The 12,223-nt window shown below is 48.9% G+C and overlaps 1 protein-coding gene across 8 annotated transcripts in view; it reads left to right on the top strand.

Annotated features, from left to right (window-relative positions):
- MAPKAP1 (MAPK associated protein 1) overlaps nucleotides 1–12,223 on the top strand; it is a 211,292-nt gene that overhangs the window by 176,029 nt on the left and 23,040 nt on the right. The gene's annotated exons all lie outside the window — the stretch shown is intronic.

The following is a 12,223-nucleotide window of genomic DNA, read 5'->3' as shown; positions in this document are numbered from 1 at the left end:
AAAAAAGCCTTACTATGTTCATGTAAGGAAAAGGTCCACAAAGGGATCTGGGAGAAGAGCCCGAGTCTGCAGTCAGGACTGGGTTTGGACCCCACGTTCCTACTTAACAGCAGTGTCACCTCGGACAGGGCCCGTCCCTGGCCAATCTTTGTGCTTGTCATTCACAAAATGCAAATGGTTTTAACCTTTCAAAACTGTACGACAGCCGCGCATAGAAGCTGTGTTGGCAGTGGTAGCTTACCTTAGTGCTTTGACTATCACTGTTGCTTACTTTGCCTACTGCTTGCACGCCCAGTCCACCATCTTGAAAGTCTTGAAGTCACTCAAGTTAGGTGGTGGCTCTATTGTGGCCACAGTGGGACTTCCCAGGTAGAAATGCATGATGACAGGGATACGAGTATCTCTCCCTAGAGCCGTGGTTCTCAGCAATCAAGCGACTAGACACCAGGCCCTAGTCACCTCTGGAGGCTTCTGCTGGTACACATGGCGCCCTCTGGTGGAAAGTCATGGCTCTGAGGAGCTTCTGAATCATGTCAGAATGTTTCTGCTATGGTTTAAGTTCAACCCTTAGAGTTGTAAACAGAAACTTCATTAATTAGTCCTAAGGAATTATTTGACAATCAGATAAACTATGCCCATGGGCACTGCACTGTGCAGTGAATAAATGCACTCATTTCTTATCCTATGTGCATGAGTTCAGATATATAACTTAAGACCCTCTCTCCTGCCTTGCAAAGCAGATGGTAACACCCTCCCATCCGATGACAACACCAAAAGCCTGCATGCAACAGCCCAGAAATGCTCCTTTCCAAAACAGAGCCCGCCGCCGGGCACAGAGCAGCAGTCAGCACACCCTTTGTGAGCCTTCAAGTGAGCGGCCGGGTCCCGAGATCCGAAATCATTGATTTCCTTTCCGCTGACTGGCCAGGTGCTTCAGATCTTCCCTGACACTGACGGAGGCCCCTCCGCTCTCCACCCCGTGTCAGCCAGAGCGGGGTTTCGCTTGCCCTCTGTGGCAGGTGCTGCTAAGTGTCTGTGTGCGGCGTTTACCCAGCGGCCCTGCCGAGGCCACAGAAACCGCCCGGCCCCTTGGAACCTGTGGTACAGAAGAGCACACAGCCAGGGTCGGGGTTCCCAGGCTCCACGGTGCCGGCATGGCTGCCGGTCCTCAAATGGGCTGCAGCAGCCGGCGCTCCGGTGTTGCCATCTGCCCGAGTCTCTGAGGCGGGGGGATAAGAGGGTCCAACTAGGACCTGCAGGACCCAAAGTTAACGGGTTTTCTGCCGGACTTTTCTATGATCAGAAAGTTTATTAAAGAAACCCATGGCAGAGATCTGATCTTTAAAAATTATAGTAACAAGAAGAATTATAATTTTTAGAAGCGGTTATTGTTCATCGAGTGCTTACTGTGGGCCAAGCAGTCTTCTGACCACTTTTTACATGCGTTGGCCCCTGTAATTGTAGCTCTATTATGAGACAGTACTGATATTATCTCCATATTTTATATGAGGAAACTGGGGTACAGGGAAAAACCAAGTAAGTAATGAAGCTGGAAGCAGAACCCAGGGCTGTCTGAGGCTGGCGCTACATCACACTGCGAAGGCGAGTCGCCGTTGCTCTGCCCCCTGTAGTTCCGTAGCGACGTCCAATGCACAGGGAGCCTTCACCCCATTGCCTTGTTTATCCCACACAGCACACTGGCGACGCCACGCCCACTTCACGGCTGAGAAGACGGGCTCGGAGGAGTTAATGAAATAGTGTGACGTGTGTAAAGCCCTCAGTGCTCACTGGCACGTAGGTACTACCTAATAGGCAATAACTCCCTCCCCCTCGCCCTGAGCCATCAGATACACAGTGGGGTGTCCAGTCCCAGTAGGAGAACTGGGACCGAAACCCAATTCAAGTGCTGGACTGTCCCTTATGCCACAGCTGCCTCAGCCATTAGTGCCTTACCTTTACAAAGGACGTGAATGCTTCCGTGTGGCCGGTGGTAAAATGTTCGCACATCCCTCAGCCTTCTCCCTACCCTTGAGTCTGGCGCTCAGTGTCCTTGTGGCAGGGGGCTGTCTCACCCTCCTCCATTCACGTCGCCGGTCGGTCCTCCATTCACGTTGTCATTCACTGCACTCGCCCTGGGCCTGGACCTGACCTTGGAATCCTCCCCAACGCAGCCTGACACGCAGCTCCTACCGGTCACTGGAGTCGTTGGTGTGCCATCCCTGCTCTCAAAGGCTCACCGAACAAAGCCGCCGTCCCTGCCCATTCCTCCTTTCCTGGAAACGCTCTGGGGGTGTGTTGTCTTGCCTGTGTCCCCTCTGTGCTGGGCCTGAAAGTACAGATGCCCTTTGAGTGCAGCCCTGGCCTGAGCTCGGGCCAGTGGAGGGTTTTTTCATTACTGATCTCCCTTCTTGCCTGAGGCTGTGTGGCTGACCATAGGGTCGGGCCCTAAGACATGGGTGCTACCCAAACACCAAGACTAGCAGAGTGTGTAGGTTTGGGGGAAATCGGAACTAAAAGGGTCAGATGGTGAATGCCAGCCACAGTCGAGAAAGCCTGTAGTGTACTATCAGTGAGTATCTCTTGTCTGGCTGGCAGAAGCCGAGCTACGAGGCACCTGCCAAGGGGCCACCCAGAAACCCATATTAAAAATAAGGCAGAGAGGGCCAAGACGCCGCTACCATCACCATCACACACCACTCCTTCATACCTCGCCCCCAGCTGTGCTTCCTGTCCCGACCCTGTGTCAGAATCACCGAGTCCCTGACCTCATCCCAGACCTCCTGGCGTACAGTCTCCCTTTAACTGTGGGGTTTGAGGAACACAGCCTCGGAGTATGGGAAGGACGTTCTGCCCCTTATCTCTCTGTCCAGGGCTTGTTCTCACGGACTGGGCAGGTCGGCCCGGTTTTCCTGAGCAGCGACTCAGGCTGAGGAATGCTTTGAGGGTTGTGCCACTGTGCTGGCTTGATTCCTTCACCTAATCAATGTCAGTGTAGACTGTCCTCCGTCACCAAAGGGAAGCATAACAGACCTTGAACTCACACCACAGTTTAAACACACAATGTACTACCTATGTCGTGTTGCATATGTAACCTAACAGTTCTGTACTGGGTGTACAAAGTCTGTGTTGGATTTACAGACAAAGACTATATTGTAGAATAATCTCTGCAAAAAGGTCACCTCTCTTATCTCTTCATAAAACAGTCCACAAGTGTAATACTTGTGACCAGAGTCGTTATTTATCAGAATTACAATAAATAGCACATATCTTAGAGAAGGCAGGGAACTTGCATCTCAGAAGCCGACTCCAGGCCGGTTTCTAAGGGCCGCGCCAAGCATGTGCTGAGACAGCATCCTGAACCACGTCCGAGGGCAGGAGGAGGAAACGGTGATTGATTAAAAATGTCTGATCCAGGGCTGAGCCTGATAGGGCAGCGTATTTGCCATCTAGTGTCTTCCCCGGTTTGTCTGTCCTGTTGCATTTACTGTTTAGCCCCTAGTTAAGATCTGTAACTTAAGGAAAGCCTTATTACAGTGGTACTCTTTAATACGCAAGGTGAGGCCCAAATCAACTTGGAATTTATTTATAAAAAATTGTGTATTCTTACATGTTTAAACTGCAGTTACCTTCAAAGTATTCTTCGTTTGATACAATACCTATTGAGACTTTTTTTCCACCGCTCAAAAACAGTTTTTGGACTTGTTGATTTTATTGTGTTTTAGTGTTTCTGCCATATTTTGTTTCACATCTGCCACATCGGCAAAACATTTCCCTTTGAGGACTTTTTTCATCCAGGGAAACAAAAAAAAGTTACTCAGGGCGAGATAGGGTGAATAGGGAGGGGGGTGCACAGGGGTCATGCCAGTTTTTGGTCAAAACTGGTGAACACTCAGTACAGTGGGTGCACGTGCGCTAGTAAATCACCCATCATGAAATAGGAAAATGCATTGAAAGGGTCCTCAAGAAAAATTTCTTGAAGCCGAATGCAGCCTCTCACAGCAATGCCCGCTGGTACACTGGTAGGGATGGGTTCCTAGAACACTCAGTGGGGAAGGCCTGTACTACAAGCGGCCCGCCCTCCGGAAGACAACTCTGAGGGGGTGGTTGGGTCATCCCTCATACAATGTGCAAACTCAAACACATTGACAACACAAGACTACGAGAGCGAAAGTGGAGTCTGTGGCCTGGACTCGATTGCTCCTCGGGTGCACTCTGATGCTGGCACTAGCTGTCCGTGGCCGTGTGAATAAAACAGTGCCTGTTATTTCCGGATGGGGGATCTGTGGTATGTAGTTCGTGTAATGACTACATAACCTGGAAATGTGTGTTCTTAAGAAGTGGATTGGTCTTCCTTCCACATTTCTGTTTCATTTTCTTTTGTGAAGACTAAGGAGTTAAGCCTCCTCTAGTCAGAGACACTAAAATGATCGTGAGACATGCATCGCGCTTCACTCCAAAGTCCCTGGGTCCATTGAGTCATTTGAGGATGGCAATTCCATGATCAAATGATTGCTCTGTCCCTCTTGTGGCAACATTTTCTGGCCCAATATCTAGAGTAGAACTTAAACAGCATTAATGAACTTGTGAGTGCAGGACAGATGCTGTCAAGACTGCCTCCAGAAAATTCCCTTACCTGATTAGTGATCAATGCAGGGGTGGGGTTGGGAGGAAGATCCCCCAACTGGGACGTCGGACCTCTGGGGGCTTTTCCCAGCCATGTACCTTCCTCTAGTTGCCTGCTCCCAGATGTGCTTTTTTGAGAATTCCCAATGGCACCGTGTCAGGTTCCTTGGGTGGCTGAGAAAGAATTGAGGACTGGAAGAAGTTGAGAACGGCCAGCGTCAGGGAACGGCTGGAGCAGGATGTCTGAGAGGCCATCAGGCTCTGCCCACTTCTGCCGCTTCCTCATCCTCGGCACCTGAGCGCCAGCCATTGGCCTGCACTTGGTGTGGGGAAGACCTGGGTTTCCCACCCTGTAGGTGATGGTATAAATTACTTAGGAAATGGCATCGCTGCTCCCTAGCTCTCGTTGTAAGCTCACCCGAGGTGTCCATATACCTGGACAATACTTCACTGGGGATCTAACTGCCCCAGCACAAAGTCTTTGTAATTGCCTTCTCTACAGAGAGAATTCGGCCTTCACGTGAGGACAGGTGTTACTGGATTTAGACGGTCCCAGGTCTCAGTCTGTAAGCTCCGCCCTTATGTTGAGGGCTATGCGGAGCATTGCTGTATGTTCACGGTCTCACTCACGTTCAGGCCCCCCTTAGTTTCCGTCTGAGGACAGTGGTCTAGTCAAGTACACCTAGATTTGTCACTGACCACATGTTGGAATTGGCAGCTTTTAGCTGGGTTCCCACATGGTTTCAGGTGGTTTGCCCCTCGACCGGAACCAGTGATCCTGGGCCCCAGTGTCTCACTGGATCCAAGGGTTGTCAAGCTCTGCTGGGTTTCATTGCAGCTGTGACTGCAATATGACTCTGCCATCTATTGTGGGTTTCTACATATTGCCACAGCCGTGGTTTTTATACTGTAATGCATTTGATCACTGTGAATATACCCACTTTACAAGCTTTGCATAGTGAGACAGGAGAGCCGGTCTATTTAAGCCCTGGCCAGGGAGTATGGGGGTATGAGTTATGGGTACGGCTCTGTCATCAGAGGGTGACATCAAACAAGTCCTGTCCTTGCCCTGAGCCCCATTCTCTTCATACAGAGAAGGAAAACCCCAGACAAGGTGATGTCGGAGGTCTCGTTAAGCCCAAGCAGCCTGTGCGTCTGATCCTGTGTGTAAATTCAGACAAGTTTCAGAGCCTTCCCTGGCTGCTCTGTGGATGCTATCGATTGGCCGTGTAGATTCAGTGAAATCCACTCTGGCAAGGAGTCATTCAGTGGCACTCCCTGGAGGCTTCTCCAGGCTTTCCTGGGCTCTAGGTAACCTGAAGACAAGACGATTGTGGAATTGTGTAAAAAGCTACTCCGGGGTTTAACAACAGTGGGGATTTTGTAGTCTTAGATTCAGAGTGGTAGGAAATTGATGAATGAACCACAGCCCTGGGTGTCTGAGCAAATAAACAATAACTCAGGAGATACACTGAGGCATAGAATGTCAAATGCCCTAATTTCTGCCAGGCTGGTGTTTTAGCTTGCTAAAGGGGCATTTTAAGTGTGTCTCACAGGAGCTGTGCCTCCCAAGAGTCAAGCAGGTGCCTCTGGGGCACTAGGAGACGGCCGAGGGGTCAGAACACACTAGACCAGCCGGATAGACCTGGGCTTCAGCCCCTGCTTTGCTGTTTACTGGCTTGCTTCACGCTGGGCAGAGGCATCGTTGCACCTTTCTGAGGTTCATCCTCAGTAATAATTTCTGGAGCGATTGGTGGAGCTCTTACTGTGTGCCAGGCACTCTCCCTAAATTGATTACATGCTTTTGCCACTCCGTTTTCATGAGACCTCAGAAACTGGTACTGTTGTTGCCCGACTTTACAAAGGAGGAGGGTCAGGCTCATCGAGGAGAACAGGGTAACATCACGGAAATGTGCTGGCAAAGTCAGGGTCTCCGAATTCAGGAGAGGCCGAATTCAGAGCCAGGAGGCTCTGTAGGCTCTGTAGGGCTGCTTCCGCAGCACACGTGTCTCCACGGCTGCAGACGTGGGAGCGTTCCTCCTGGTGGTGACTTGAGCTCTCGGGGTCACAGGAAAGAGGCATCCCCAGTGACCCCTGGTGACGGGAGGTGACTGTGAGGACTCATGGATATGAGGGCAGTGGTTTTCCAGCTGTGGACCAGTCGTTGTGGATCCTGGTCCCTCCAAGGATGGGGTCTAGAACAGGCCCCAGGGAGACTGCCCCCACCCCTAGTCTGGGGCCAGCAGGCCCCTTGTTCCCGTCCCTTCCATGGCTGCCTGAGCTCTACCAGTCTGGCCCTCGTCACGGAATCTGTGTCACAGCCCAGCGCCTCCCTGTGGATACTGATAGTCACGAGAAGTAGTAGTACGGTCCCTCACTGGCTGTGAACTTCCATGCACTTTACAAGTCTTACTTCACTTAACCCTTACCACAAGCCGTGCAGTCAGCGCCGTTGAGTCATCGCTGTTTTATAGCAGGTTGGCCAGTCACGTAGTTAGGAAAGCCGACATTTGAACTCAGAGCTCTCGGTCTCCAAAGCCCCTGCCCCTCATCTCTCTGCACTGCTGCCTTTACGTCAGAAACGGGCTCCTGCTTCCCTCCCAACAGGTTGTGGTAAGCTCTCGTTCAGCCTCCACACCAAGGGGCTCAGCCCTGGGGCTGCTCGGAGGAGGGCTGGTCCGAGTTAGCAGATGAGGACACACAGCGCCCATTTCCTTGTATGGAAATCGCTGGGTTAGTTCAGACAGACAAGGGTCTCCTTGTAAACGCCACAGCCCTGGACACACCCTTCCCCAGAGAGCTGTGTATGCATTAGGGCTGCGTTTTTGTTTACTTTGTGCTGCCTTGTTAAGGAAGGATTTATATGCTGGAGGTGGTGCAGGACAGCAGTCAGGCGGGGTTTTCTGCCTTGGACAGGCGGTGTGGTAGTCTGCTTCCAGTGAAGCTGGACCCGCTGTGTCTGGGAGCTGTCAGAAGCGGGAGCATGAAAAGGTCATGACAGGTGGCCATGAGCGAGTAGGGGGTGGGGAAGACCTGTGGAAGAAGACACATGGACTCCCTTGTTTCTGAGCATCTTTGGGCCAGCCCCCATGCTCTCTTTCTCGGGACATGCTGGGCACCACCGTCAGAGGCACATCGGGCCGGCTGCTGGCTGCCCCGGGGCCCTTCCCAGCAACCCAGTCTTCTGGTCAACCTGAGAACTGCTAAAGGGACGTAACCTTCAGTTACAATCCCTTTTCACGGTTGTCCGTTACAGAACTCAGCCATTCTAAATTCTGAAATAGAAACCAAAAAGGAAAAAAAAAGTTAACTTTAAAAAGGCTTGGATTTATTTGGGGTGAAATTTTTATTTTGGAAAAACACAGAAAAGGGAAGGACGTAGTCCCCTAGCCACCGTTGACCACTGACCGGTTTGGAGCACGTTCTTTCCATCTCTTTTCTACAGATATTTTTGTCCTTGTTACAAAACATAAGAATTTTTCCAAGTCAAAGGTTTTCTCACACATAATTTTTCCTGGTCCTGCTGTATTCTTTCATGACTGAATTAACGAATCCTCGATCGTTTGGCCATTTAAGTTGGAGAAAAGTAAACTTAACAAAAGCCAGCTTCCCTTGTTTTCTGAGACACATGTTCATGAATCACTCACAAACAGCGCGTGGGACACTGTAAGCGGTGCCTCTGCCTTTCTTTCAGTGGGTTCGTACTAAAACCTGAGCCAGGGAAATTAAAACCTTGCTCAGTGGTCCAGAAATAATGGTGATGATGGTGATGATATTGATAGGATTTCATGCTCCAGTTTCTCATGTTTGAACAAAAACAAGTGTGCATGTATCTTCACATTTGAACGTTGGTCTGTTCCTTGTTGAAAATTGAGAGAGGAGACTGAAGACGGGGCAGGCAGTGTTCCTCGCCAGATCCTCGTTACTCAGCTGAATGAGTCTGAGCAGAACAGAGCACCATGTTTGGGAACCAGAAAGCTGTGGGTGTGAAAATGGCTTTTCCACTTAAAAGCTCTCCAGCCTTCTACAAGCACCTCACCTCTCCTGGGTGTGTTGTGTAAAACCCCCAGCACAGCCCTTGCACAAGAGCGTAGTGGCCAGGAGGACACACTCTGGGACCAGATTGCCTCGCTTTCTCAGATTCCAGCCTTGCCGTTTTTTAGCTGTCTGATCTTGGGCAAGTTCTTTAACCTCCCTGTGTTTCCGTTTCCTCATCTATAAAATAGGGATAAGCATAGTAACCAACTTGGTAAGGTTGTGGGACTCGAATCAGTGCACACAAAGGATTTCTTACCATGCTGGCACATACTTAGTGCCCGTTAACTTTCACTTTGCCCTAGCCTGGCCTGGAGTGTGGCACCAGCCTCCCAACTGGTCTCCTCTCCACCAGGCTGCCTCCTCCTTCCAGCCAGAAGGAGACCTCAGACTCCCAGGCCAGGGACAGAAGAGGGCTCTGTTTGCTTCCAGGCTGGATTCTATGGACTCTTCTTTAGCAGTGGGGTTTGGGCTCAGGAACCTGGGCTCCTGCTGTGGACTGCTCGACCAACCCCCTGGACAAGAGGCAGAGGGCTGCCACTTCTCCAGCAAGAACAAGTAGGGTCCTGGGGGGCCATGTGCCCTGCTTTAAGAAGCTGAGACTTACCATATCTCAAGTAGGATGAGAGTATTTGATGTACAAAAGGAGCTTTCCCATCAGGACAGATTCCCCTACAGGTTCCTTTAAATAGTGACTCTTCTAGGCAGGCAAGTGTTTTACAGATCATTAACTATTTGACTGAAAGCCTGCAGGGCAGAGAAACTTAAAACGAAAGTGTTGAGGGCCCCTGCCAATTACAGATCAATCCAAAATGAAGATAAAGTATCTCTGGAACTAGAAGTCAGTGGGGAATGTGATTTGATTCAGAAAAAATCTGATTTACGTGCAACTTTTTTGGAACACACCAGTGGTTTAAAAGGCGTTGCACCTGCCTTGCCCGTCTTGAACCTAGTGCATCTGTCTCCCACGTCCTCACTCCCAAACCCCAGACTTGGGGTTCTCCTCCGTGAACAGTGCCTGCACAGTTACCCCAGGAAAGGGCGTCATTGGGAAAGTGTTCCTGTGGCCGTGCAGAGCTTAGGCAATTGATGGAGAGATACAGCCCGTAATTGATGAACTCTACAGTAACAATTTGCAGATAAAAATAATAGAAGTTAAAAGTGTACTTTACATGATAAAAGAAAGATGAAAGAGGACGAGAGTCTGTTACATCTGAGATGGTTACAAAAGTCCTGCTTTGTGAAGTAGGCTCTGTTGAAAAGATTGATGCAATGGGGAGTGACCTTGGCTTGGAGCAGGAGCTGGTGATGTATGTATGAGCATCTCTCTGCTAAATGGACCCAGATTTGTAGCACTAATATACATGGGAGCCCAGAACCAAACTCAGTACAGCAATAAATCAACAGCCACTTTGGGTGTCATTTCTGGTTTATATTCCACTGTTGTTCTATCACTTTAATTCATGTCACTATCATCTTTTCATCTGGAACAGTTTTATATAATTTTCCAGTGGAGTTACCTGACAAATCCTATCAAATTAACAAGGTACATTAACAATATTGACTGACTACAGCTTCAGGAGTTGCAGGGCCATAGAACAAAATTTTAAAATCATGTCTCTCTGGTGATGATTTTTCCCCCTCTGTCGCTGAGAAAGAAATGTGGGTAGGATCTATTCCACGTAAGAGATATGCACATTTATTTTGCTCTGCTCTTTCTGACTTTTATAAATGTCAAAATAAGAAGCAGAAAGAGAGGGGACCCCAAAAAAGAAACCCCACTTGCTACCAACAACCATGGCGTAAGTGCTTTTCTTCTCTCAGGGACCTACAGAAACGTCCAGACCTTTAACAATTAATGACCAGATTTCAGGGAAGAGTGTAACTGGGTGGTCGTAATCTGTTTTAAGTGAAACATAATAAAACTGGCCTCCTGATGCATTCTCGCCCTCCTGAAATCATCTAGACCCGAACGTCCAGAGTCACTTGGACTTATGACATTATGCCTAATTGAAATACGGTGCTCCTGAAATATGTCTAATGACAAATTCCAGCATTCGATTAATAAAAAAATACCAATGGTTCGTTTTTTCCAAAGACCACAGAGTAATGACCAGGGTTAAGTGCACTGCATCCCCTCCTCCATACAGTTTGTCTGTCGTCTCCTGCCTTTCTCTGGCTGTACAGGGACCTCTTTATTCATAACGTACAATGGAAACAAGTGGAGTGTGTGGCAGAATTTTGTTTGTACATGTTTTCTTTTTTAATATTAAATTTGCTCTCAGACTATGGCTATTGTGGGGGCGTTGTGTTTTTGTTGTTGCTTTAAAGATTTTATTTCTTTTTAGAGAGAGGGGAAAGAAGGGAGGAAGAGGAGAGAAATGTCGATGTATTTGGGTTGCCTCCCACACGTCCCCAACTGGGGACCTGGCCTGCAACCCAGGCATGTGCCCTGACTGGGAATCCAACAGCGACCTTTGGGTGTGCAGGCCAGCACGGCACTCAGTCCGCTGAGCCGCACCAGCCAGGGCTGCGGCTGTTGTTCTAATTGAGCCTTTTTTTTTCCTGCTTTTTCTTCTGGGCTACTAAGTTTTCCTACATTGTATTGAAAATTTTCTAAGGGCGATCCGCAGAATGAAATATATTAACTCTGATTGTCTTTTCCGTTACAGTATGTGCATTTGGTTGTTTTGTTTCTTACACCTTCACTTCATTTTACTCTTTTCACTTTGACCCTGACCTTTAAACTGTGGCCTGAAAATTAATTACTTTCAAGATTCCATCTGGGGCCCACTCTAGAAGGCATATTGAAGATTTTGTCTCACTTTGTGAACAGAAATCCTCAATTTTCAGAAGAAAACAAAGAGAGCACCTAGCCTAGGACCTGTGTGTCAGGCTGAGTGTGCCCCTCCTGGGGACACGGGGACAGGTGTCCCAGGACACCATCCCTGCTGAGCGCTACCTTTGTTCTGCAAACACCTTGCTCCCAGTCACTGCGCCCTGTGTTACAGTCTTTCAGAGTTCCGACAGTGAAACCTGAACCCCAGCGTGCGGCGTCCCATTGTAGAGTCCTGTCATAACCCTCACGCCCCCGCCATCCCTGCCTCTGTGGAGAAGGGACCTCCTCAGCCAGAAGCCAGGCCCAGGCCCAGGACTTCAGTTGCGAAGGTTTCATCTTAAGGACCGTTTGATCCTCCAGTGACCTCCTTTAAATATAGCTTGGATCATTATTTAATGCCAGAGAAGGAAAGACAGATTTTTCCTATTTTTAGTTTGTAGGATTTTTCCAGATCAGCAAGTCTTCACTGGTAGCTTTGTTTTTGGGGGGCACAGGTGGTGTTACAGGTTCACCTGTCCAGCACAGACCTTATCCTAAAGCAACAACAACAAAAAAGACCCTGACCATACTGGTTTTTAAATGAACCTTATATTGTGGTTTATTTAATTATAATATAAAGGTAATGTAGGATTAACACAATGTAGGTAAACTCTGTATGGTATCTCTGTTATGTCCAAGAGGCGTATTTCTTAGTATTTTTCTGGTTGTTCACCCCCTGACCTCACC

This window comes from Sturnira hondurensis, unplaced genomic scaffold, assembly GCF_014824575.4.
Source record: "Sturnira hondurensis isolate 20B ecotype Veracruz unplaced genomic scaffold, ASM1482457v3 Scaffold0022908, whole genome shotgun sequence".
NCBI lineage: Eukaryota > Metazoa > Chordata > Mammalia > Chiroptera > Phyllostomidae > Sturnira > Sturnira hondurensis.
Note: the sequence above shows the minus strand (reverse complement) of the source record. Positions and strands in the feature narration are given on the sequence as shown.